The sequence below is a fragment of the Jaculus jaculus genome, chromosome 17 (genome assembly GCF_020740685.1).
Source record: "Jaculus jaculus isolate mJacJac1 chromosome 17, mJacJac1.mat.Y.cur, whole genome shotgun sequence".
NCBI lineage: Eukaryota > Metazoa > Chordata > Mammalia > Rodentia > Dipodidae > Jaculus > Jaculus jaculus.
In genome coordinates, this window is record NC_059118.1 from 24,845,124 (window position 1) to 24,870,986 (window position 25,863).

The 25,863-nt window shown below is 45.5% G+C and overlaps 1 protein-coding gene across 2 annotated transcripts in view; it reads right to left on the reverse strand.

The window, feature by feature from the left end:
- Positions 1 to 18,617, reverse strand: part of Ryk (receptor like tyrosine kinase) — a 95,504-nt gene extending 76,887 nt beyond the window's left edge. Inside the window, exon 1 of one of the 2 annotated variants that reach the window (XM_004664337.3) lies at positions 18,503 to 18,617. The gene's annotated coding sequence lies outside the window, so the exon portion shown is untranslated. The remainder of the gene's footprint in view (positions 1 to 18,502) is intronic. The other variant, XM_012950089.2, reaches the window with a different exon arrangement.
- Between the last annotated feature and the right edge of the window lie 7,246 nt (positions 18,618 to 25,863).

Sequence of the window (25,863 nt, forward strand, 5' to 3'; positions counted from 1 at the left end):
CAAACAATATAGACTATTGTCAAGGCTCTTGGCTGCCCACCAGAATGAGATGGAACTTCCTAAACCCTATTCCGGGACAGCTGCAGAGCATAGCCCACACTGTACAGCGCTAAAACACAGAACACACAGTGTACCTGCTATAGCAAAAAGTCTCCGTTACCTGGTAAGAAGGTACTCTGGCTGAGCACAGTGGTGCACACCTTTAACCCCAACACTCAGTAGGCAGAGGAAGGAGGATTGCCGAGTCTGAGGCCAGCTTGGGGCTAAGAGAGAGTTCCAGGTTAGCCTGGGCTAAAGTGAGACCCTACCTCAAAAAAAACAAAAACAAAAAGATACCCTGGACAAACTGACATTGTTCCGTGAGCTAAAAGAAGAAAGTGAGGGGCTCAGAGGAATTGGATTAAGCACTTGCCATGCATGAGCACCAGACTTGAAAACGTCAGACATAGTAGCATGTGTCCGTAATCCCAGCATGTCTAAGACAAGATGGGAGAAGGGACATGAGATCCCCAGAAGACTGGCAGACTAGTGGTAAACAAAGAGACCCTACTTTGTAAACAAGTGAAAGCAAGGACTGACACCCAAAAGTTGTCCTCTAACCTCCACACATGTATACCTGCCAACACACCCACGCACATGCATACACGCATACCATATATACATACAAAAAAAAGTTTTTAAGGAAGCAGGAAACAACTGGACGAGTTTACACACCACAGACATGTCCTGTAACCCAGATGGAGAAATTTACCTATAGCTTGATACCACCACCATTCAACTTGGTATCCTCACCATGCAACTCTTTTCATAGCCAACTCTGACAGTTGTGTCACAACTGACACTGACTATTAATTCTAGGTGCACACAGCACAGGAGAACACAAAGCATCACTTATCCTTCAAGAACAGCATGTTATCCTTGTCATCTAGTTCCAAAGACATCAGAAATTTTTTCTAAGGCAAATCGCTTAGCTCTCTGCAAAAGTTAGTTTCATGAAGACAGGCTCCTTATGAAGCCATCAGCCCCTAAAATATGACCTTGTAGAGACAACAAATAATTGTCCACTACATAAGTTAATAGGCACATGGTGTTACTAAAGGCAACCAACTAATATCCTGGTGGCTTAGGCCACAATGATGGCCCAGGGGGTTAAGTGGGCTACTGGCTTTGACCATACACAATAATGCCTTCCTGAAATAGTGAAGTCAGAAAAGATGCTGTGCGACTGCAAGGGCCTACATTCATGTAGGAGGATAAGGAGATTCTTCCATGACTCCTTGTACCTTATTCCCAAGCCTCTTCCAACCCAAAAAGGGTCTGCCAGCCTACTCTGCCTTAGTGGAGAATAGTCTTAGTTTGAAAGGAGGCAATCTGAAATACTCCTAGACATTGGTTTTTAATCCAAACTCTTGGAAGCCTCCCCCCCACCACACTGGCTAAAAGAACCTGTTTTGAAGATTATACCACATTTTTGTTTAACATTACAGCACCCATGCTACGAGCAATACTGTTGTACGCTACCGACCAGTGCCCGACGTATACAGAAAGGACTCCTCCAAACCCTAATTACATGCCTAGCCATGGAAGGGAAGGGATGGACTTAGAACTTAAAACATGCAGGGACTCAGGACACTGCTCAGTGCTGTTAAATGCCCTTGCTTCCCCCAGCACTTGTAAAATTGGGACTGCAATGGAAGGCAGAGCCAGGAGAACCCAAAGCAGCACAACAAGTCTGTGTTCATTTGCAGTGTCCAGGGCCCTTGTCTCAAAGAAGGCAGAAGAAGAGTACAGACAAGTTCTCCTCTGACATCCACGTGCCATATACATACAATTAATTTAAAACCTCAAAAATGCAGATTCCAAATCCATTACATAATGCTATCAATATGCCTACAAATGTGCATGTACATAATATATACTTATATAGCATATATTATCTACATAAACTTTAAAAAAATATATTTTAATTGAACTAAGTTCTCTCCTTAATTTTAAAAATTAAGCAAGCATAGGGAAGATGCAAACAATAAGCAACTCTCAATCATTTCAGCTTCTGTACAACATAGAGTAACAGTGGCCAGATTAATCCTCTCATCTGAGATCAAGTACATGAAAAATTAGTTTAAAGAACTGAACATCAGGCAACAGTGATCCCTGAAAGAGACCACAGCTACAGTATAGAGATAAAAGTGAGCAAGGGGCTGGAGAGATGGCTTAGTGGTTAAGGTGCTTGCTTGCAAAGCCTAAGGACCCAAGTTCGATTCTCCAGGTCCCACAAAAGCTAGATGCACATGGTGGTGCATGCATCTGGAGTTCCTTTGCAGGGGCTAGAGGGTGTGCCCATTCTCTCTCTCTCTCTCTCTCCCCACCCCATCTCAAATAATTTTTTTTAATTTTTATTCATTTTTATTTATTTATTTGAGAGTGACAGAGACAAAAAGAGGCAGATAGAGAGAAAGAGAGAGAATGGGCACCCCAGGGCCTCCAGCTCCAGATGGGTGTGCCCCTTGTGCATCTATGTGGATCCTGGGAAAGCGAGCCTCAAACTGGGGTCCTTAAGCTTCACAGGCAAGCGCTTAACCACTAAGCCATCTCTCCAGCCCTCAAAGTGAGTTAGGGCTGGAGAGATGGCTTAAAAGTTAAGGTACTTGCCCGAGAAGCCTAAGAACATGTTAGAATCTCCAGGTCCCATGTAGCTGGACACAGTGACATAAAGAGCACAATGTCACACATGCACACAAGAGGGCGCACACATCTGGAGTTCATTCGCAGTAGCTGAAGGCCCTGGCATGCCCGTTCTCTCTCTCTCTCTTTCCCCTCCCTCTCTGCCTCTTTCTCTTTCTGTCTCTCACTCAAAATAAATAATAATTTTTTTTTAAAGTGAGCTAGACTTTGTGGTGCACACCTATAATCCCAGCACTCAGGCGAGTGAGGCAAGAAAACTGCCACAGAAATCAAGGACAGTCTGGCAACCTAGTGAGTTCCAGGCCAGCCTGACCTACAAAATGAGACACTATCTCCAAAAAAATCAACCAAAGAGAAAGAGAACCACAGAAGTCCAAAAGATAAGGACTCTAAAGCTGGAGTAGTAGAAAAAAAGAGCTAGAGCATTCCACTCCAGCGTTCAGCAGAGTGAGGGCATGCACAGAAGGAAACCATACAAGAGCAGAGAAAGAGTAAAAGCTAACGGTGTCTAGTCCTTAGAATTTGGACCCATTCCCACCAGCCAGACTGGAAGACCTCATGTTTCACAGTTCACTGGGAAAAGTACACAGAAGAGTCTTGACTCGGTATGGGGAATAATTAGCCCTACACTGTGTGCACTGTTCTTGCCCCATCCAAAGTCTTAAAAGCAAGACTGGAAAAGATCAAACTTTCCAAGTGACTTAACTGCATCCCAGAACAAAGCCCAAGAACATTTCATTGAATGCTCAAGTATTTAGCAGCCAGGCAGGATAGTGCACATCTGTAATCCTCACACCAGGGAAGATGAGGCTAAAATTACAAATTTTGAAGCTAACCTAAATTGCAGAACAAGATCCTGTCTCAAAAAAAAGAAACAGTAACTGAAGAAAATCAGCACCCAGCAAAGTAAAATTCACAGTATCTTCCATCCAGCAAATAATTAAAAGATGCATACAAAAAGAGAAATAAATCAACTGAAACCAACCTAGACAGGTACAGATGTTGGAACTAAACATGCAAGGGCATTGAAACAGCTAACGTAACTGTACTCCACATGGTCAAAAAGTTCAGTAGAAATATGGAAGATTTTTTTTAAATTTTTATTTATTTGAGAGCGACAGACACAGAGAGAAAGACAGATAGAGGGAGAGAGAGAGAATGGGCGCGCCAGGGCTTCCAGCCTCTGCAAACGAACTCCAGACGCGTGCGCCCCCTTGTGCATCTGGCTAACATGGGACCTGGGGAACCGAGCCTTGAACCGGGGTCCTTAGGCTTCACAGGCAAGCACTTAACTGCTAAGCCATCTCTCCAGCCCAAAATATGGAAGATTTTTTTAAAGGTCCAAGTCAAATTTCTAAAAATGAGAACTTCAATGTACAAGGCAAAAATGCACTCAGTAAGACAAACAGCAGACTAAGCATTTCAGGGGAGGAAAATGAGCATTTGAAATGTTCTTTAAGTCCTGGAAAAGGCTTTTGCTAGAATCATTTTGGAACACTACATTCTTTAGCTGCAGAGTGGACCAGTAGCCTACCAAGAGACTGCTGTGTGCTCATGACCTCAGGGCAGCAGGAAGAGAGACCGTGATGAATGCAGTGACACAAGTCTGCTGACCCAGGGAGCAGAGCCATGGACACACCTTGCCCAGAGAGGAGGGGTGCAATGCGACAGAGATGTAGGAGAACTTATCAGCTTCTCAGAAAACAGGCTGTCCAAAACGAATGTCCATAAACTGCCAGATACTGTTTTAGGTATTAAACAAAAGGTTTTTACTCAAATAGCATTTTTCTGTAACAGGAGACAAAAACAACCCAGTAAGTGTTGCATACTGTTTTTTTTTCCTTTGGTTTATCAAGGTAGGGTCTCACCCTAGCACAGGCTGACTACATAGTGACTACGTAGTCTCAGGGTGGCATCGAACCCTCAGTGATCCTCCTATCTCTGCCTCCTGAGTACTAGGATTAATGGCATGCACCATCATGCCCGGCTCAAGTGTTGGGTACCTAAAAGAGCCAGGCACCATGATGATGAGCAGGCAGAACACGGGGTAGGCAACAGATACAGAAGGAAAAAAAAAAAAAAACAGGGCTGGAGAGATGGCTTAGCGGTTAAGCGCTTGCCTGTGAAGCCTAAGGACCCCGGTTCAAGGCTCGGTTCCCCAGGTCCCACGTTAGCCAGATGCACAAGGGGGCGCACGTGTCTGGAGTTCGTTTGCAGAGGCTGGAAGCCCTGGCGCGCCCATTCTCTCTCTCCCTCTATCTGTCTTTCTCTCTGTGTCTGTCGCTCTCAAATAAATAAATAAATAAAAATTAAAAAAAAAAAACATTCATGTAGGAGGTAAATACAGAATGTGACAAATGCCTACTTTGGGGAGAAGGGAACTTGGATACAATCTATAAACGTTCACTAGGAGTCTCCAAGGCCTTCCAAAAAGCTAAGCTCTGGCAAAGTATGCACAGCTGACTTTGTAAGACTCTACATGTCTGTCTATGGATAAAGCCCAAGACTTCCACAAGAAAGATTGAAAACCCTGGCATCTCTCTTTGACAGCCAAGTTCATGGCTGAAAAGTGAAGTACTACTGCTGTTAACCCAGTAACTCATCAGCGTCCTCCCTATGAGAACAACGCTACACAGCATACACGCCGTGGGTGTTACAACTCTGAAAGGCATACACATTAACATGTACACACTCATGCACACAAAAACAGAAATGTAGCGTACTGTGTTTTAAGTTCTCATTACAGTATTACCTTTTGATAATACTATATTTCATTTTATCTTAAGTGTGTCCTATGTTTTTGTGCCACTTAGGGATAAAAAAGCAGTCAATTAACTAATGGGTTGCCACTAATGATAAGACAATTCCAAATGTGGAAAAGCTTTATATCTTAAAATCAATAAGGCATGGGCTTCAAAAGTCAAAAAGGTGATTCAGCTGGGCACCATCTTAGATCAACTGAACAAACTGATCAGGATGCATCTAGAAATCCGTACGTTGTGAAGCTCCTCAGGTAATCTTGGTAAACAGACCACTAACCTCCCTAGCAGCACAGTAAAGCAAGCAAGCACTTTGAGTGGCACAGCTCCACACACCAGACACCTCCAGGACTTGAGTCATTTCCCAGAAAAAAAGTCAATGCCCCTACCTCCTGCAGTTGGTAAGAGAGAACATATAGCAACAGGCATTCTTCTCCAAATTCCAGGTGATCTCCAACTAAAGACTTGTGTATATCTATTTCAGCTTGGAATTCATATAAGAATGAAATTCACTTATCATGGTCAATTCTGGGAACCACAAAAACCATTCAGCACTTACTATGTAGCTTAGAAACATAAACACATTTATTTTGGCAGGTAGCATTTAAGAGGACTTAAACAAAGGGTTTTTTTCTGACATTTAGAAGATATCTGCATCAATAAAAGCAACACAAACAAATATTCTTCTAATATAATTTCAGGGTGTCTTAAGGGCTGTTTCATGTTCAAGTTTCTGTTATGCTTCAGGCTGGCAGGATTCATGAGAACACTAACATAACTGCATCAAAACCCAAAAGCAACGCTGCACAGCTTCTCAATTCTGAGTACTTGAACAAATATATTCGACCTCTCATTTGTTCCTGAAAGCACAAGCAGCATTTTAGCTGGCACCTTCAGAACTAATTAACTCAGGATGTGACTCACAAGGGGACAGGTTTAGCCATAATTGGGTTGAATTTTCCCCCATATGAGCAGGGTGGGGGAAAAACCTCAAACCCACAATTGCACAATGTCTCACCACTGCTCTCCCAATGAGGAACACATGGGCTCAAATCAAGGCTGCGTCAATACTACCAACTCCGCCCAAAACGCCTTGGGTTAAGGGTTTGCTTCAGAGTGCTAACCCACTCCCACTAGCTCCCCTCTCCAAGGACCACAGGGCAAAGTCTGGACCTGGCAGCAGGTCATCCAGTCCCACCAACAGAGGACCCGGCTCACCCTCCTGAACCAAGAACGCGGCCTGAGATTCAGGAGGAAAGAGGAGCTGACAGAGAAGGGACACACGGCTCATTTCATTTTCATTTCCCACAAACACTTTTCTCCCAAAAGAAAAAAAAAAAAACCTAGTCCTTTGGCTCAGATGCCCAGATCTGAAACCTGGATACCGGGAACTTCTCTCTCTCTCTCTCTCTTTAATCTATTTTATTTATTTATTTGAGAGAGAGAGGAAGAGGCAGAGAGAAAGGAAGAATGGGCACGCAGGGCCTCCAGCCACTGCAAACGAACTCCAGACGCGTGCGCCACCTTGTGCTTGGCTTATGTGGGCCCTGGGAAATTGAACTGGGATCCTTAGGTTTCACAGGCAAAGTCTTAACCTGTAAACCATTTCCCCAGCCCAACTTCTCTCTTCGTTTGCCCTCAGGTCTCCTTCTATTAAATCTCCAAATTCTTTGCAAATTCTTCACAAATCCATTCTACTCCTCCAAGGCTTATACTCTTGAGGCCAACTCCCATTTCCCTGATTAAGCTTTTCAGTCTCTAAGGTGCCTGTTCCCTGGGGCCAAAAGGACCCTTGTCTATGTATGACTCAGTCCTGAGTGTACTCTCCTTTTTTCCTTTTCTTTTGGGGGGTGGGAACAGAAGAGGGGTTGTAGACAGATAATCTCACATAGCCCAGGCTGGCCTCACCCTCACTAAGTAGTCACGGTGGCCTGGAACTGCCAATGATCCTGCCTCTAGCTCCCAAGCATCCAGCCTAAATTCTTCAAGTTTCTCATTCCCCAAGAAAAAGTTCAAACTCCTCACCCGATCCCAGCCTACCACCCAGCTGTCTACTCTGCCACTCACTAGTGCTCCTGTCAGCCACATTAGCCATCTACCCCGTGGTGTCCCGCCCATCTGCCTATTTCCATGCGTTTGTTCACGCATGTTCTCTGCCTGGCCTGAAGTGCTCCCCTCTTTGCTTGTCCAGCTCATCCTACAAAGATGAGATACAGAGCAGGAGAGATGGTTTAGCAGTTAAAGCGCTTGCCTGCAAGGCTGAAGGACCCAAGTTCGATTCCCCAGGATCCAAGTAAGCCAGATGCACAAGGAGGCACATGTGTCTGGAATTTGTTTGCAGAGGCTGAAGGCCCTGGCATGTGCTCACACACTTTCTCAAATAAATAAAAATTTAAACACACACACACAAAAAGAATGACTTTTAAAAAGCAAAGATACTGGGATGCCTTCCCAAAACTCTCTAAGCCCACTTTCTTCTCCCACAAGTAATCATTCACATGAAAATGCTTCCATCGATTGCTGTAAAAGTAACCATGCCTAAAACTTGTTGATATCAATTACAGTTAAAAGTGAACACTCCCTAAACTGGATGTGGTGGCACACACCTTTAATCCCCGCACTCAAGAGGCAGAGGTAGAAGGATCACCGTGAGTTCGAAGCCACCCTGAGAAGACATAGTGAATTCCAGGTTAGACTGGACTAGAGTGAAACCCTACCTCAAAAAACAGAAAACAAAAAGTGATCACTCCTGAGCTGGGGAGAAATGGCTCAGCTATTAAAGGTGCTTGCTTGCAAAGCCTGCTGGCCCAGTTTCAATTCTCCAGCACCCATGCAAAGCCACAAGCAAGTGGTACATGAATCTGAGTTCATTTGCAGCACCAAGAGACCCTGATGTGCCCATACATACACATACAAATAAAAATATTTTTTAAATGCATTGTGCTTTAAAAACTAAGTGGTAAACCAGACATGGTAGCCTTTAATCCCAGCACTTAGGAGGCAGAGGTAGGAAGAACACCATGAGTTCAAGGCCACCCTGAGACTACATAGTGAATTCCAGGTCAGCCTGAGCTAGAATGAGACCCTACCTTGGGAAAAAAAAAACTAACTGGCCACTCCCATAACAGCATTCTGGAACTATTATCTCAGTGTTACTCCCAGATGTTAACAGTCCCTTACTTGAGAGAGGGAGAGAGAGAGAATGGCCACACCAGGCCACTAGCTACTGCAAATGAATTCCAGATACATGTGCCATCTGGCATATGTGGGTATTGGGGGACTGAACCTGGGTCCATTGGCTTCGCAGGAAAGTGCCTCAACCACTAAGCCATCTCTTCAGCCCAGGAATCATGTAATTTTTAATCATCATTTTCTATGACAACATACAGTATTTCATTTCACTTCAAAAAAGCTTCTGAAAGCTGGGCATGGTGGCGCACGCCTTTAAGAGAGGCAGAGGTAGTAGAATCACCATGAGTTCAAGGCCTTCCTGAGACTACATAGTGAATTCCAGGTCAGCCTGGGCTAGAGTGAGACCCTACCTCGAAAAACAAACAAACAAAAAAAAATAGGCTTCTGAACTGCTTTCAGAAGCAGCAATCTTAAACCAGAATGAATTGACTTTAAGTAAAACATAATTAAGATATGTAACAAATATAACTCTTTCAGAAGCTATTTAAAGTAAAATGAAGTTATCTACAGCACCCGGCTTAGATGGGTGGCTTGGGAAGTAAACATAGGCCTGCAGGCTTTGCAAACAAGTAAGTGCCCTCAACTGTGGTGCCATCATCTCAGCCCAGAAGCAAGATTTCCAAAGTGAATTTTCTTTTTTAAAACATTTATTTAGGAGCCAGGCATGGTGGCTCATGCCTTTAATCCCAGCACTCAGGAGGCAGAGGTAGGAGGATTGCAGTGAGTTCAAGGCCACCCTGAGACTACATAGTGAATTCCAGGTCAGCCTGGGCTAGAGTGAGACCCTACCTCAAAAAAAAACAACAACAAAAAAAAAGTTTATTTAGCCAGGCATGGTGGTGCACGATTTTAATCCCAGCACTTGAGAGGCAGAGGTAGGAGATCACTGTGAGTTCAAGGCTTTCCTGAGACAATTCCAGGTCAGCCTGGGCTACAGTGAAACCGTACCTCAAAAAACCAAAATATATATATATTTGCATGTGTGTGCACACATGCACACACATACCAGGGTCTCTTACCACTGCAAACAAACATCAGGTGCATCCATCACTTTGCACTGGGCTTTACATGGGTGCTGGGAAACTGAACCAGGATCAACGTGCTTTGCAAGCAAAGCCTTTAGCTATCACCACTACCATCATTGTCACCCTGACCAACTTACAACGCACCCCCCCACCTGCCAGCATTTCATTCTCAAACCTCTGGCACTGCCTCGGCCAATCCGGAGCTCAGGCCTACGTAGGGAACCTGGGAGAACACGGATGGTAATTAAGACCACAAGCAAGCACACATGGCAGCAGCCTGCAGTCTACTCACTCCTTGAGTTTCTGCTTCAATGCAGCTGCTACAAAGCTGACAGAACGGTGATATGGATCTCAGATTCAGGCACAAGTGAGTCAAAGCCTGGCCAGCAGGTCACTGTCCACAGGGTCTTCATCATTAAACGAGGAAAAGGGTGCCTACTACTGTGGTTTGCTAAGGACAGTGGGTGAGAGCAATGAAGCAGCACCTGGGATACGGGCAAGCCACATAAGGATTAAAAAGCTCCTAAACTGTGGCAGTCTTCAGAGCAGGTGAACTTCCTGCATACCTACTGGCCAAGTACAGACCTACTTCAAATCTGTTTCCTCAGTACTATGGGTCTGAGCCTTTGCATACCCTCCCAAAACAAATTTTCACTAAAGTTCTAACCTCCAAGGTTGACCCTATGAACAGATAGAGCCTCCAAAAGGTGATTAGGAAGGACAAATCCTCACAGGTGGAATTAGTGTCCTCATAATAAAAGCCCAGGGAGCGCTCTTCCGCCTCCCACCATGTGAGAATCTAAGAACTAGAAAGCTAATCAAACCAGAACCCAAACCACCAGTACTTTGATGTTGGCTTTCCCAGCATCCAGAACCTCAGTTAAAGCCATCCAGTCCATGGTATTTTGTTACAGCAGCACTGTCCACCACTATACAACCAACACTGCCACTGAATATTTTTACAAAACTTCCACATGTCATTTTTAAGAGCTGTCATTATTACACATCACAGAATGACCTAGCTTTAACAGTAAGGAAAATGCAGGTATTAGATCACAAGACAGGAATGGAAAACAGAATACACTGCAACTTTGTAATATGGAAAAATTTCCCTCAGAAGCCCTGAGAACTCAGTACCAGAAATACCTAGCAGTTACCAAAGTGTTCCCTTAACCTCAGACCTGACAAGGCGGGAGCCAAGGGATGAATCAAAGTGGCTGGTCCCCCCAGGTTCAGAAGGAAACCCAACGTTTTTCTAAAGAAATGGAATCACAGCTACAGGAAAACCATGACCAGAAGTCAAGGCCTAAAGCCCATAGGGTGGTGTCTTCCATGCCTCCCTAAACCAGATAACCCAAACCCTGGAAGCTGGTTTACCACCAAGCACACCAAAGGCAGGACTTTCTAGAAGGTCTTCACAGATACTGAACAGAGCCCTAATAAGACACAAGATTGTATACTGGTATGTGGGACAGATTTCAAATGGAAAGTTCACCCGCCCTCCAGGGACAGGACCAGAGCGTCAGCTCACACACCTGCTGTATATTCAATCTTCACAGCATCTTACTCCTCATTATACAAAAACAAGGAAAGCCATATTCTTGTAATCTATACAAAAATACTGAAAAGAATGTGAAGAGACCAGAACTACTAAACCCATATTAAACATAAAGAGTAAAATAATATATACACCCCAGAAATAAGTAAAGATAACATATTCAAAGAATAACATGCAATGAAATAAAAACAGAAAGCAAAGAAATTAACATTAAAAATAACATTAAAATATTAATAAATATAATACTTATTATTTATATTAAATTATAATAAATATAATATTAAAATATTGCCAGGGGCAGGAGAGATGGCTTAGGGGTTAAGTGTTTCCCTATAAAGCTTAAGGACCCCAGTTCAAGGCTCGATTCCCCAGTACCCACACAAGCCAGATGCACAAAGTGGCACATGTGTCTGGAGTTTGTTTGCAGTGGCTGGAGACCCTGGCATGCCCATTTTCTATCTATCTGCCTCTTTCTCTATCACTTTCAAATAAATAAATAAAATAAATATTGCCAGGCATGGTGGCACACACCTTTAATTTCAGCACCTCAGGGAGGCAGAGGTAGGAAAGACCACCCTGAGACTACATAGTGAATCCCAGGTCAGCCTAAGCTAGAGTGAGATCCTACCTCAAACACACACACACACACACACACACACACACACACACACACAAAATCATTAGCCAAGTGTGGTGGCAGATACCTTTAATCCCAGCACTTGTGAGGCAGAGATAGGAGGATCCTCACATGTTCAAGGCCACTCAGAGACTACACAGTAAATTACATGTCAGCCTAGATTAGAGCAAAAAACCCTACCTCAGGGAGAAAAAAAAAATTATCATTAATATTTTAACAATAGCTAGAAAGACAAAATTAAGAAATTCTCCTTCTGCTCATTTCTTCTAATGCAAAGAAATAAATAACAAAAGGCAAATGAGTTAAGAATATGAATCTCATTTTAAAAATAAAAAGGCTGAAGAGATGGTTTACAGGTTAAGATACTTGCCTGCAAAGCCTAAGAACCCAGGTTTGATTCCCCAATACCCACATAAGCCACAGGCACAAGGTGGTGCACGCATCTGGAGTACATTTAAAGTGACTTGAGGCCCTGGTGCACCCATTCTCTCTGTCTGTCTTTCTCTCTCCCCCCTCTCAAATGAATAAATAAAGATAAATTCTTAAAAAAGAATATGAATTTCAATTCTAGTAGATTCAATAACCAAACCAGAAGTCTCAGAAAGAGAAAAAAATGGAAAAAATAGCTGAGGGGTGATTATTATCAAAGAAGCCACTGAAGATATGAGTCTCAAGATTCAAAGCGCCCATAAAGACAAAACAAAAGGTGTGGGTTGCTGGGACCCTGCATGGGATCAGCAAAGCAGCAAGAACCGCGGAAATAAACCACCCCTTGTTCATTGGCCAGGGCCCAGGTGGAACCTCAGAGGAACTGGCAAGATGAGCAAGAGTGCTGCTTCAATGGCGAGCCTAACGACCAGCATCAAGGTGGTGGAGATAGACACTGAAGAGCCTCAAAACGTGACAAAGTAGAATCTAGAAGCTGCTAAAAGCTCAACACTAAAGCACATCCACCACGGCTCAGGGAAGTTTGCAGAAGAGAGGGCAGAAGGATTTAAGACACCCAGGGTAAAAGGGAATGTAGGGACACTGCCGGCCTTTACAATGACTTACTGCTGCTCTCATATCTCATACCTCACAACCCCATGGTGAATACCAGCAATCCCAATGAGGAAAGGAGGCCCTCAGCGGAATGTGGGCAGGGAGGAGGAAAATGATCAACACATTATGTGTCCATACTGTTTCTACTCAATTTAAAAAAAAAAAAACAGCAAGAAGCAGCAAACCATACCAGAGCCTGTAAATCTTGATACTATAAGAGGGAAATATCCTGAAATTAAAAAACTGGACAGGGGTGTGTGTGGAGAGATGGCTTAATGGTTAAGTAACTTGCCTGTGAAGCCTAAGGACCCAAGCTTGAGTCCCCAGTACCCATGTAAGCCAAATGCACAATGAACTCCAGATGTATGCACCACCTAGTGGACATGTGTGACCTTGCACTTGCCTCACCTTTGTGTGTCTGGCTTACATGGGATCTGGAGAGTAGAACATGGGTCCTTAGGCTTCGCAGGCAAGCACCTTAACCGCTATGCCATCTCTCTGGCCCCCTCTGTCAAAGAAACAAACAAAAAAAACAAACCGTAGGTGGGAAGAAATTAAGAGATAGCTTTGGGCTTTTTATCTGAAACCCTTACCAGAGAAAACAGTGAAAATATCATCAAAATTTGGAAGAAAGGAGCCGGGCGTGGTGGCTCACGCCTTTAATCCCAGCACTCGGGAGGCAGAAGTAGGAAGATTGCCCGTGAGTTCAAGGCCACCCTGAGACTCCATAGTGAATTCCAGGTCAGCCTGGGCTAGAGTGAGACCCTACCTAGAAAAATAAAAAAAAAAAAAAAATTTGGAAGAAAGGGCTAGAGAGATGGCTTAGTGGTTAAGGCACCTGCCTGTGAAACCAAAGGTTCAATTCTCCAGGTCCCACATAAGCCAGATGCACATGGTGGCACATGCATTTGAAGTTTGTTTGCAGTGGCTAAAGGCCCTGGTGTGCACATTCTTCCCCCCCCCCCAACACTCTGTCTCTGATAATTAAATAAAATCTGTAAAAATAATTTTGCAGGAAAAGTTACAGGCAATGTAACACTGTAAGCTCAACCAAAGCATCCACAAAGTGTAAAGATAGAGCCAACACCATGAGGCAGACAAGGCTTCAAATAATTTTCCTCCATGTACCCTTCCTCTTAGTAAACTACTGAGAACACATACAAACCAAGAAAAAATGAAGACGGGATTCAAGAGGAGAGACTCAAAGTGCTGCTGTCCAGACTGAATCAAGAAGTTTCTAAGAAGCTAGAGAGATGGCTCAGCAGTTAAAGGCACCTGTTTACAAAGCCTGATGGCCTGGATTTGATTGGCCAGTAGTACCCATGTAAAGCCAAATGCACAAAATGACACTTGGATCTGTAGTTCATTTGCTGTGGCAAGGGGCCCTGGTGTGCCTATTCTCTCTTCTCCTCTCTTTCTTTTTCACTCACTCTTGCCCTCACTCTGGCTCTCTGCTTGCAAATAAATAAATAACTTTAAAGAAGTTCCGAAAAAGAAACTCAGTGGAACTAACATATGACATGTTGGAAAAGAAAATCAACAGCCACTTATATTTCTTGAAGTACTTGAGGGAATACATGCAAAGATGACTAATTACGACACTTGTAACAAAATTACTTGCACAAAATTGTAGGAAAAAACAAACAGAAACACGGGTGCCTATTAAGAAATAAACAATGTATTTTACACAATTATGTAAATATACTTGCTGGTTTTACTACAAAATACAATGGAGAGTTTAGGGGGTAAGGGAAGTTAAGAGTTCAGTTTTGACACTAGAAATCAAATACTTATTCCACATTGTTTTAGAAACATAAAAGTAAAAATAGGGGGAAAGATAAACAAATGAGTAAGTTGAGATAGGAATGACCCCTGGAAAATGGGGCTCAAGATTAAAAGGACAGAGGCAAAAGACTGTTTTCTGTTTGTTTTTCTAAACCTTTTAGTGATATCTGAGTTTTTAAAAAAGCAACTGATGTTCAGGTATTATCTGTACTGAAACAATTTATTCTCCTATGAAGCACAATGAGTTCAACATATAAAGCTATCACTACCAACTTAAAAATTCCTTACTTGCCTTTAATCCCAGCATCCAGGAGGCAGAAGTAGGAGGATAACTGAGTCCAGAGTTCAAGGCCAGCCTTGAACTACATAGTGAATTCTATGTCAACCTGGACTCGTGTGAGCTAATTATCTCAAAAAAAAAAAAAATTACTACTTGGAATGCTAAATTTTTCTTAGACTACAAAATGATGGCTAGGTGTTTTTGTTTGCTTGCTTACTTTTAAATATTTTTTATTGACTTGTAAGCAGAGAGAGAAAGAATGGGTAAAGGCTGGAGAAATGGCTTAGCAGTTAAGGCACTTGCCTGCGAAGCTAAAGGACCCAGGTTCCATTCCCCAGTACCCATGTATGTCAGATTCACAAGATGGCATATGCATCTGGAGTTCATTTGAAGTGGCCAGCAGGCCCTAGGGTGCTCACTCTCTCCCCCCACAAATATATTTAATTTAAAAATAAAAAACAAAAAGAATGGTGTACCAGGGCCTCTCACCACTGCAAGTAAACTCCAGATGCACAAACCACTTTGTGCATATGGCTTTACATGGGTACTGGGGAAACAAGTCCAGGCCATCAAGCTTTGCAAGCAAGCATCTTTAACAGCTGAGCTATCACTCCAAACCCAGTTTTTGTTGTTGTTGGATCTTTTTTTGTTTTGTTTTTTGAGGTAGGGCCTAGCTCCAGCCCAGGATGATCTGGAATTCATAACCATCCTCCTACCTCTGCAAGGTGTGTGATATTACCACTGGCCTGTTTGTTTGTTTGGGGGGATTTTGTTTTTGTTTTTCAAGGTAGGGTTTCTCTCTAGCACAGACTGACCTGGAATTCACTATGTAATCTTCACTATGTGGTCTCAAACTCACAGCACTTCCAAGTGCTGGGATGAGGCCCGCCTGGCTTGTTTTTGTTTTTAAACCAGCTTTCAGAAAGCATTTACTGGGCTGGAGAAATGGCTTAGAGGTCAAGGTGCTCGCCTGAGAAGCCTAAAGACCCACATTCAGCTCTCTCCAGATCCCAGTAAACAAGTTGCATAAAGGTGAGGCAAGCACAACCTCGAACATGCCCACTAGGTGGGGCAACCCTCTGGAGTTCGACTGTAGTGGCTGAGGCCCTGGCAAGCCAATTCTCTCTCTCCCCCTTTGTCTTCTCTCTGTGTCTCTCTCTCTCTCTAAAAATAAATAAAGAGGAAAACCTTTACCCCTTCACAGATCTAAAAATGGCAATAAATAAATAAATTAAAAGTACCATTTCAAGTAGGTTACAAGCAGGAGACCCAGCACACATTTTACTACTTGCTCTTCCCCCTCGAAGGGAAACCAGGGGATCCTTTAAAGGTACTGTTGGAAGAAGGTGTGAAGGACAGAAAGAGAGGAGCTAGATCTGCAGAGACCCACAGTAATGTGTCTATTCCCCCTGTATTACAGAAAACACTCCTAGGATCCCTGTCACCCCAAAGATGGATAAGAAAGTTCAAGGAGGCAAGGCTCCACCTCCAACCCACACACTGCCTATTTCTGATCAAACACTCAACTGGATGCTCATTAGTCAGGAGCTTACTCTACTTCAAATACTAAGAAAATTAAGTCCTGGTTACAAAGACATCGTTCAAGGAGTAACCAGAAGTAATTTCTTTTCCAACATGCCATAATCAAACTTCTGTATGCACAATGTCTTCACTTCATTCAATAAAACTTGGCATGCAGCCAGCTAACACTGTTTCTCTCGTGTGTGCGTGTGTGTGTGCGTGTGTGTGTGTGTGTGTGTGTGTGTGTGTGTGTGATCTTGAGCAAGTTAAAGCTTCATTTTTTTTCATCTCTAAAATGGGAATAATGGCACTTACCCTCCTGGGTAGCAATACAATCATGAGAAATAACATGTATAAAGCAAGTACTGGCAGGTAAGCACAAGCACTCCATCTATGTCAACCCCTAGATGTATTCTGTCCCCCATCTGCACCCCTGGCTGAGAGGGAAGGAGAAGCACATATTAACAGAGTCACAATTATGTAAGTTATTTGAACCAAAAAAAAAAAAGCCTTTACAAAAGCATGCATGATACATTAATATCTTCAATAGGACATGAGCAGGCTTACAAGCAGCCATTCTTTTTCCTAAGCCTTAATTTTATGTTACAGGAGTAACCCAAGCTGCAGCTTCAATTCAGCTAGACTAAATTCAGCTAATTCAACTAGACTAAAAAGAGGATTAAGAAAGGCACATTACCAAAACACAATTCTTTTGGGGTTGAAGACCACAGATCCATACATATAACAATGTCTAAACAGTCTGCTGAAAGCAATTTAATTTCAGCACCGGGCTGAACTCAACAGACCTCAACAAAGTCCTCTAACCTTTAAGAATGAAATAAAACTACAAAACCTGATAATTGATCCTTACGGAAGGGAACTTTCCAGCTCCAAAACTCTTCTGGGAAGCACCACATCCTGAGATGAAAGGAAGGGATAGCCTTAACACACAAAAGAAAGCCAATGTTAGCTATCCGCCACTATCAAAGTTTTCGTTTTCCAGGCCGGGTCCTCCCTTCCAAGGAGTTATTACCAGGATCCACAAAGTCCCAACTGGAGAGCAGTATCATTTTTTTTTAAGTGCTTCACCAAAACAAAGCTAACTTAAGTAAACAAAACCAACAACTGACCCACAGCCAAGATCTCCTTCCCCTTAAAAGTATTCCAAGTAAACGAGTGGGCTTGGAGACGCAGGATCAGTCCAAAGCTCAAGGAGTCCAAGACAAACACCCCCCCCCCCCAAAAAAAAGTCACTACAGAAACTAAAGAGCTGTTCACTGGCACTGGTTCACGATTTCAAAATATGTTTCTCGGTTCGAGATGTGAAGTCTGCTACAGTCAATCAGTAGTGTGCCCTTCTAACCTTGCCCCTTTTTTCGTGGGTGTTTTTGTTTTTTGTTTGTTTAGGTTTTCGAGATAGGGTCTCCCTCTCTAGCACAGGCTGACCTGGAATTCACTCATGCAGTCTCAGGCTGGCCTCGAACTCTCAGTGATCTTCCTACCTGTGCTTGGGACTACAGGCGTGCACCACCACGCCCTGCTACTTGTTTTGTAGTTTGTTTTTTTATTCTCCGTAAAAAGTGTGATACCAGAAAGTCTGGGCGCTGCAGCGTGGCCTATTTGGGGTTATCAAAGGCACAGCCAACTTAAGGGTTTGGCAGTTTGGTGTTGAAAGGCGAACTTCGAGGTTTGCCAACTCCAGGGCCTACAGGGAGACGCACAGGGAGGCTGGAAGAAAATGTGGTAAGAAAGGAGAAGGAAAGCGAGCAGCGGGGACTGGGGGTGGTGGAGGATAAGGGGGGGCTTGTAAGGAAGATGGAAGGAGCTGGATCCGGGGCTTTCCTCGGGGCGGCTGGGCGAGCGAGGATGGACTCGGGGTCCCGACCAGCAAGGCCGGCGGAGGCCGGGCGATCCCCCACACCGCATCCCCGCCCCCCGGCCTGGGGAGAAGGGATGGCGAGCGCTCGCGCCGGGCACAGGACCGGAAGCGGCCCGTCCCGGCCCCGCGGCCCGACTCACCGATGAGCCGGCGCACCTCGTCCTCGCTCAGGTAGAGGCTCACGCTGGGCCCCGGGGACGCGGGAAGCAACGCCGGGGGCCGCGGGGCCGGGACGGCGGCGGCGGCGGCGGTGCAGCCGGGCACGGGCAGCCACGGGGCGAGCAGCAGCAGCAGCAGCAGGAGTGGCGACGACGACGGCGGCGGCGGCGGCGGCCGCGGGGCCCTGAAGCCGTCGGTCCCCGGGAAGTGACCCCGGCCCAGTCGCCACCTCCACCGAGTCGCCGCCCCGCGCATGGCCGCCGCCGCCGCCGCACCGCCGCCGTCGCCGCCGCCCACCCCCGGCTCCGAGCTTCTCACAGCCCCGAGCCGGGGGCGGCCTCCCAGCTCATCGCGCCGCCCGCCCGTGGCAGCCAGCCGCCGCCGCTTCAGAACGCCGGAGCGCGCCGCCGTCGCCGTCGCCGCGGCATCGCCGGCCGGAGCGCAGGACGCGCGCGCGTGCGTGTGCGTGAGTACGTGCGTGCGCGTGACCGCCGGCCGTCCTCTCTCTTCCCCCCCCCCACCCTCCCGGGGCGCGCGTGCGCACTGCCCGTCCAGTGCGAGGTCGGCTGCTCTGCGAGCGCTGCAGTTTCCAGGGCTCTGTCCCGGCCACCGGCTATCGCGGCCGGGTCCAACGTGGTTCCTCACCGCCCCCCCCCCCCCCCGGTGACTCATTTAGACTCTGTGGTCTGTAAGCCTCCATCCCCCGCCGGACAGTCCAGACAGACCGACCACCGCCGTGCCTGCCCCGGGGGACGCGCCCCAGGTCCGCGGAAATGCCTGGATGTGGCCGCTCAGATGGCGAAAAGAGAAACATGCGGTTTTGTTTAGCGAGAAAAGCGCAGATAGAGTACAAATCAACCCTTATCCCACCATCGGAGGTCAGCTCCAACGTTGCCATCCACGTCTGTTCTCTGGGATTTACATTAGACACGCTTTCCCAGCAAGACCTTGGCAAGCTTAAGTAAACTTATTTTTTTACACTTTTTTTTGTTTGTTTGTTTGTTTGTGTGTTTCTCTTAGACTAGTTCTGCGTCACTACAGTTAACTTGCGTCTGGAGTTTTAACCTGTAATCCATGACAGGTTTCAAAAGCCCCTCCAACAAAAAAATATTAAAGGGTGCAAAAAGGGTCTTGTGTGTGTATCAGCTTGTGCCTGTGATGTGTGTGCTCCTCAACCATACACAGAAATGGTATTTACGTTTCATCACTAGCTCTAGGGGAATCCTTGTTTCCCCAAACAGGTTAAGAATCAGATACACTTCCGAGGATCGGAAGTATTTTTATTTATTTATTTATTTATTTATTTATTTATTTATTTATTTATTTTGGTTTTGTGTTTTCAAGGTAGGGTTTCACTCTAGCCCAGGCTGACCTGGGATTCACTATGGAGTCTCAGGGTGGCCTCGAACTCACGCGATCCTCCTACCTCTGCCTCCCGAGTGCTGGGATTAAAGGCGTGCGCCACCACGCCCGGCTGAATCGGAAGTATTTTTAAGGACCACTCACCATGGCGGGCAAAATTTGCTCCACGAGGCCCCTCACTCAGGGAGGTTTCCAGGGTCTCTGTCCACGGGGCCCAGGTTACCTGCTCCCAGTGGGCAGGTCCATGCACTGACCCCAAGACTCCCAGCTGGCTTCCAGAGAGCAGCTGCTTTCAGCCCAGCCCAGCTCAGCTTCAAGCTCGGAGTTGCTTCATCTGCAGTCAGGCCCTGAGCGGCAGCTATTTTTATCCATCAGGGAAAGAGAGGGGCTGACGCGGAGGCAAGTTCTGCATCGTGATTTTTCTCCCCTAGTGAGAGGGATGGATTTGTCAAGCATCAATCCCCCCACAGCGAAAACAGTGTCCATCACACTACAGGAGGAAGCTGGGAAGGGAGAACAAAAGAGAAGTGTGCCAAGAGAGAATGATAATAGCCACAAAAGTCAAGGATGGTACTGCTACCAGCTAGGAAGCCAGGGGTCTGCCCGGAAGGACCTGAGGCTGAGAACATGTGAACAGTGTGCTCTGTGGAGGTGTAGGGTGGAGGAGGGATCTTTAAAAGAATATTATGGAGCCAGGCATGGTGGCAAATGCCTTTAATCCCAGCACTTGGGAGGCAGAGGTAGGAGAATCACTGTGAGTTTGAGGCCACCCTGAGACTACATAGTGAATTCCAGGTCAGCCTGGGCTAGAGCAAGACCCTATTTTGTTGGGGGGGGGGGGGTATCAGCCTGGAGAGATGGCCTAGTATTAAGGTGTTTCCCTACAAAGCCCTAGGCCTCAGGTTCAATTCCCCAGTACCCACGTGAAGGCAGATGCACAAAATGGCCCCATCTGGAGTTCATTTGCAGTGGCTAGATGCCTTGGAATGCCCATTCTCCCCCCAACCTACCCCCACTTACAAATAAATAAATTACTAGAAAAAAATTAAAAGAATGTTATGGGGCTGGAGATAGCTAAGCTAGTAAAGTGCTGGCCCCACAAGCATGAGGTACTGAGTTCCACCCTCAAAACTGTATAATAGAAATATCACCCAGCTGTCAGTCAGGCCTGGCTAAGTTCTGGTGCTCCCTAATGGTGTGGCCTTGGAAAATTAAACTCTCCAAGCCTTGCTTTTCCCATTCATAAAACAGAGGCGCTAAGGCCTGGCTTGCAGGGTGTTTTACAAGAATTTAATTGGAGAAGCTATAAATAAAACACCCTGTCAGATGATGGGTGAGTGTCACACCTGTAATAATAATAATTATCAAGCTAATGAATCCTTTCCCTGTAATGACCAATTCCTGCGAAAGATTCATCACCAATGATCATGAAAGGCTCAAATGAGGGAATCTCCAGATTCCTTTCACTAATAATCTCTTTCACTAACACCATACTTGGCCCAGAGCCTGCACTCAACACGGCTCTGGGCCATGCAGAAGGAACAAATGCTAATTGTCCATTTTGATTAGTGCTACGAAGGAAAACAGTGATTCTCCAAATGCAGTGAGCAGACTGCTGTGTGGCCCTCACCTGGGAATTTCTAGACCCCACCCCAGAGGGAGCAACTGGGGTTGTATGGGGTGGCAGCCTGTGCTTTCAGCACTCCTCCAGGTGGTTCTGATCCGGGTGACTGGATTACAAAAGCTCAATTCCTATCTCTCCTTTGGTCGGTTGCAAGTGCCTCCTCCCTAGCCTGCTGTTTTCTCCCTTCTTCCCAGCACAGCAACCACGGCTTTCCTGTTAAACGTCAGTGTGATTGTGTAGCTCACTAGCTTTCTGACTGCCAGGGGCTCCCTAACTCATCTAGACTAAAAAACAAGGTTCTTAGAAAAGTGTCAAAGCTCCAACTTCCTCTTTCCCATCTCTCTCTCTCTCCCTCTTTCCTCTCTCCTACCTGCTTCTCTTCTCTTCTTGTCTCTCTTCCATTTAAAATGACTGCAACTGGGCTGGAGAGATGGCTTAGCGGTTAAGCCCTTGCCTGTGAAGCCTAAGGACCCCGGTTCGAGGCTCAACTCCCCAGGACCCACGTTAGCCAGACGCACAAGGGGGCACATGCGTCTGGAGTTCGTTTGCAGTGGCTGGAGGCCCTGGCATGCCCATTCTCTCTCCCTCTCTCTCTCTGTCTCTCTCAAATAAATAAACAAAAATTACCAAAAAAAATTTTTTTTAAATGACTGCAACCATGGCTCCCTGACCATCCTTCCAACATACCAGACAGTTCTCCCTCGCTGTTCCCAATGCCTGGAATGTTCTTCCCTCTGACATTTCCACCTCCTTCATATGGATACTCACATGTAAATGACCCAAATAAGATTAAAATTGAAAACTTTCCAACCCTTTTATTGACCCTCAGACAAAGAAGCCAATTCCACTGGCCTCTTTCTAAAGGCTGCCTCGTCACATGGAAAGGGCTTGATGCCATCCAGCCTATTCCTAAAGAGGAGGTCTCTCGTCCCCTGCAAAAGTGTGGGCGGCAATTTTTTTTTTGACATTTCCCAGTAAGCTTCAATGGAAGATGCTGGGAAGCCCTGACCTCAGCCTGAGGTTTCACTGCCCAGAGGAACTAAAGGCCACAGTCACGACCACAGGGCACACGCTTCTCCTCCCTCTGGCCCTTGGTTCAGTTCAACACAATCATTGACCTTGTTCTTGTTTAGGAGAAACATTTGAGAGGGTTCAGAAAATAATACAGTCAGGACTTGTCATTGAACTACTATAAAAAAGCCAGCTTCGGGCTTGAGATGCAACAGAGTGGGCAGGTGGCTGGGAGCACTGTGTGGGCTGCTCAGAGACTAGAAGATGGAGGTAACTCGTGCCCATGCCCGTGCCCTGGCACAGACTCGGGATACCCACTGCCCGGTGCTCACAAGTAAACTCCCAGCTGACCCAGAGTTCACAGAGCCAAGGATACCTTCCCACTCTTTCTTTTGTTTTAATGTATTTTATTTATTTATTTATTTATTTGAGAGAGAAAAAAAAGGGAGAGAGAATGGGCCCGCTAGGGCCTCCAGCTGCGGCAAACTCCAGATGCTTGCCCCCCCTTGTGCGTTTGGCTTATGTGGGTCCCGGAGAGTCGAACTGGGATCCTTTGGCTTTGCAGGCAAACGCCCTAACTGCTAAGCCATCTCTCCAGCCCCACCTTCCCATTCTTGACTGGCTTGCACCTACTCTGCTGGGGAAGAATATGGGAAAAGGGAATTCTTAAGTTCTGAAAGTGGCCCCATCCTCTGCAAGCACCATTTAAGAATGCTACTCTCGAGCTGGAGAGATGGCTTAGCAGTTAAGGTGCTTGCTGCGAAGCCTAGGGACCCAGGTTCGATTCTCCAGGTCCCACATAAGCCAGACGCACAAGGTGGTGCATGCATGTGGAGTTCATTTGCAGTGGCTAGAGGCCCTGGTGCGCCCATTCTCTCTGTCTCAAATAAGAACAAATTTTAATAAAAAGAATGCTACTCTCAAACTGGATGTGATGGTGCACACCTTTAATCCTAGCATAGCACTCAGGAGGCAGAGGTTGAAGGACTGCTGTAAATTCAAGGCCAGCCTGGAACTGCAGACTGAGTTCCAAGTCAGCCTGGGCTGGAATGAGACCCTACCTCGAAAAAATCAAAACAAAACAAAAAGGAATGCCACTCTTTCTCTAAACTTTCTCTCTCTTCGAGTAATATATTAACCCCCTTGTATTATAAGTGGGTCAAGCAGCAAATCAAGTACAATAGGAGTGCATACCCCTCATCATTCTTCCTTACCACCTGCGTTGGTGCTTGTTCTGTGGCCTTTTCTCTAGAAATTTACTTAGATATAGATATGAAACATACAGCTGTGTGTGCAGTTTATTCCATTTTAACAGATGGAATCACGCAAGAAGTCATGATCAGCCGAGCGTGGCGGTGCATACCTTTAATCATAGCACTTGGGAGGCAGAGGTAGGAGGGTCGCTGTGAGTTGGGGCCACCCTGAGACCACACAGTGAATTTCCAGGTCAGTCTGAGCTAGAGTGAGACCCTACCTAGGGAAAAAAAGAAAAAAGTCATGATTTACAGAATTACATTTTTGTGTGTTTGACAAAGCCTCTAGCCCAGACTGGTCTCAAACTCTGCTGTGTAGCCAAGGACTGCTTTGAGTTTGTTTTTGTTTTTTTTTTCTTTTTTTGAGGCAAGCCCAACAGACTGGCTTTTTTTTTTTTTTTCTTTAATGAGAAAGCACAAGAGTGAGAGAGTAGGAGAGAAAATTGGTGTGCCAAGGCCTCCAGCCAGGGAAATTGAATTTCAGACACGTGTGCCCCCTTGTGCACGTGTGTGACCTTGCATGCTGGCATTACTTCATGTGCTTCAAGCGTCTGGCTTATGTGGGACCTGGAGAGTCGAACATGGGTCCCTGGGCTTCACAGGCAAGCACTTTAACTGCTAAGTCACCTCTCCAGCCCTGGTTTGAACTTCTGGTCGTCCTTCCCCCTCCTTCTACTTTATGTGGCACTGGGGATCAAACCCAGGGCTTCATGTGTGCTGGGCAAGCACTGTGCCAACTGAGTTATATCCTCTTCCTCGTAGGTTACCTTTTTCAACAGATCAAAAGAACCTGTGGAGACTGGAGAGATGGCTTCGCATTAAGGTGCTTGCTTGCAAAGCCAAAGGACCCAGGTTTGATTCCTGAGTACCCATGTAAAGCCACATGCAAAAGGTGATGTCAGTGTCTGGAGTTCGTTTTCAGCGGCTATAGGCCCTGGCACACCCATCCTCTCTCTATCTGCCTCTGTCTCTCTCCTAATAAATAGATAAATAAATAAAGACTTGTGGGGTTGGGGAGATGACTCAGAGGCTAAGGTGGCTGTAATACCTAACAACCAGGTTCAATTTCCTGGTACCCACATAAGATATATATGCAGCTGGAGTTTGTAGTGGCTAGAGGTCCTGGGGCACACATTCTTTCTTTCTCTCTCTCTCTCCTTGCAAATAATTAAATTAAAAAGAACTTGTGATCTTAAGGAGGCTCATTTGACAAGGCATGCAGAGGCATCTCCAAGGCATTCTTTGAATTGAGAAGGACCCTGAAAGATTTTTACTAATTCCGGTATTAGCTGTCACATTCTGCACGTAGGTACATATTTAAAAGGGTACATGTCATGAAATGAAATTGCTGAGCTAAAGGGAGTTACATTTTGGCTTTGGTAGATTCTGCTGAGTTGCCCTCCAAATGACTTTACCACTATGTATTTCTACCAGTGAACATAGCAAGATATATATCATGGTTTTTCCTTTTGCTTTTGACAGCATGGCAAAGGGAAAGTAGCTCATTGTTGGATCATCATTTCTGCTCTCAATCACTAGTGCGTTTGAGCACACGATGTATTCTTCTATAGAAGAACTCATGCCCTCTAATTTATATTCTAAAGCCTCTGTTCACAGCTCTGGTTTTGGTTATTTGTCTTGCTAATTTGTAGTTCTTTTCTTTCCTGCTTGCTTTTTCTTTTTCTTTTGAGGTAGGGTCTCACTCTAGCCCAGGCTGACCTAGAATTCACTCTATAGTCTCAGGGTGACTTCTGCCTCCTGAGTGCTAAAATCAAAGGCAGGTGTCAACACTCTCAACTCTCTAATGTTTTGTACTTTTCTCTCTAAAAAAAAAAAAAAATAAATAAATAAATAAATAAACAGAGGGGGCTGGAGGGATGGCGTAGCACTTAAGGTGTTTGCCTGCAAGGCCAAAGGACCCTGGCTTGATTCCCCAGGACCCACATTAGCCAGATGCACAAGGGGGCACATGCATCTGGATTCATTTGCGGTGGCTGGAGGCCCTGGCGTGCCCATTCTCCCTCTCTGTCTCTCTCTCACTCTTTCTTTGTCAAGTAAATAAAGAAAAATAAAAGATTTGGAAAAAAAAAAA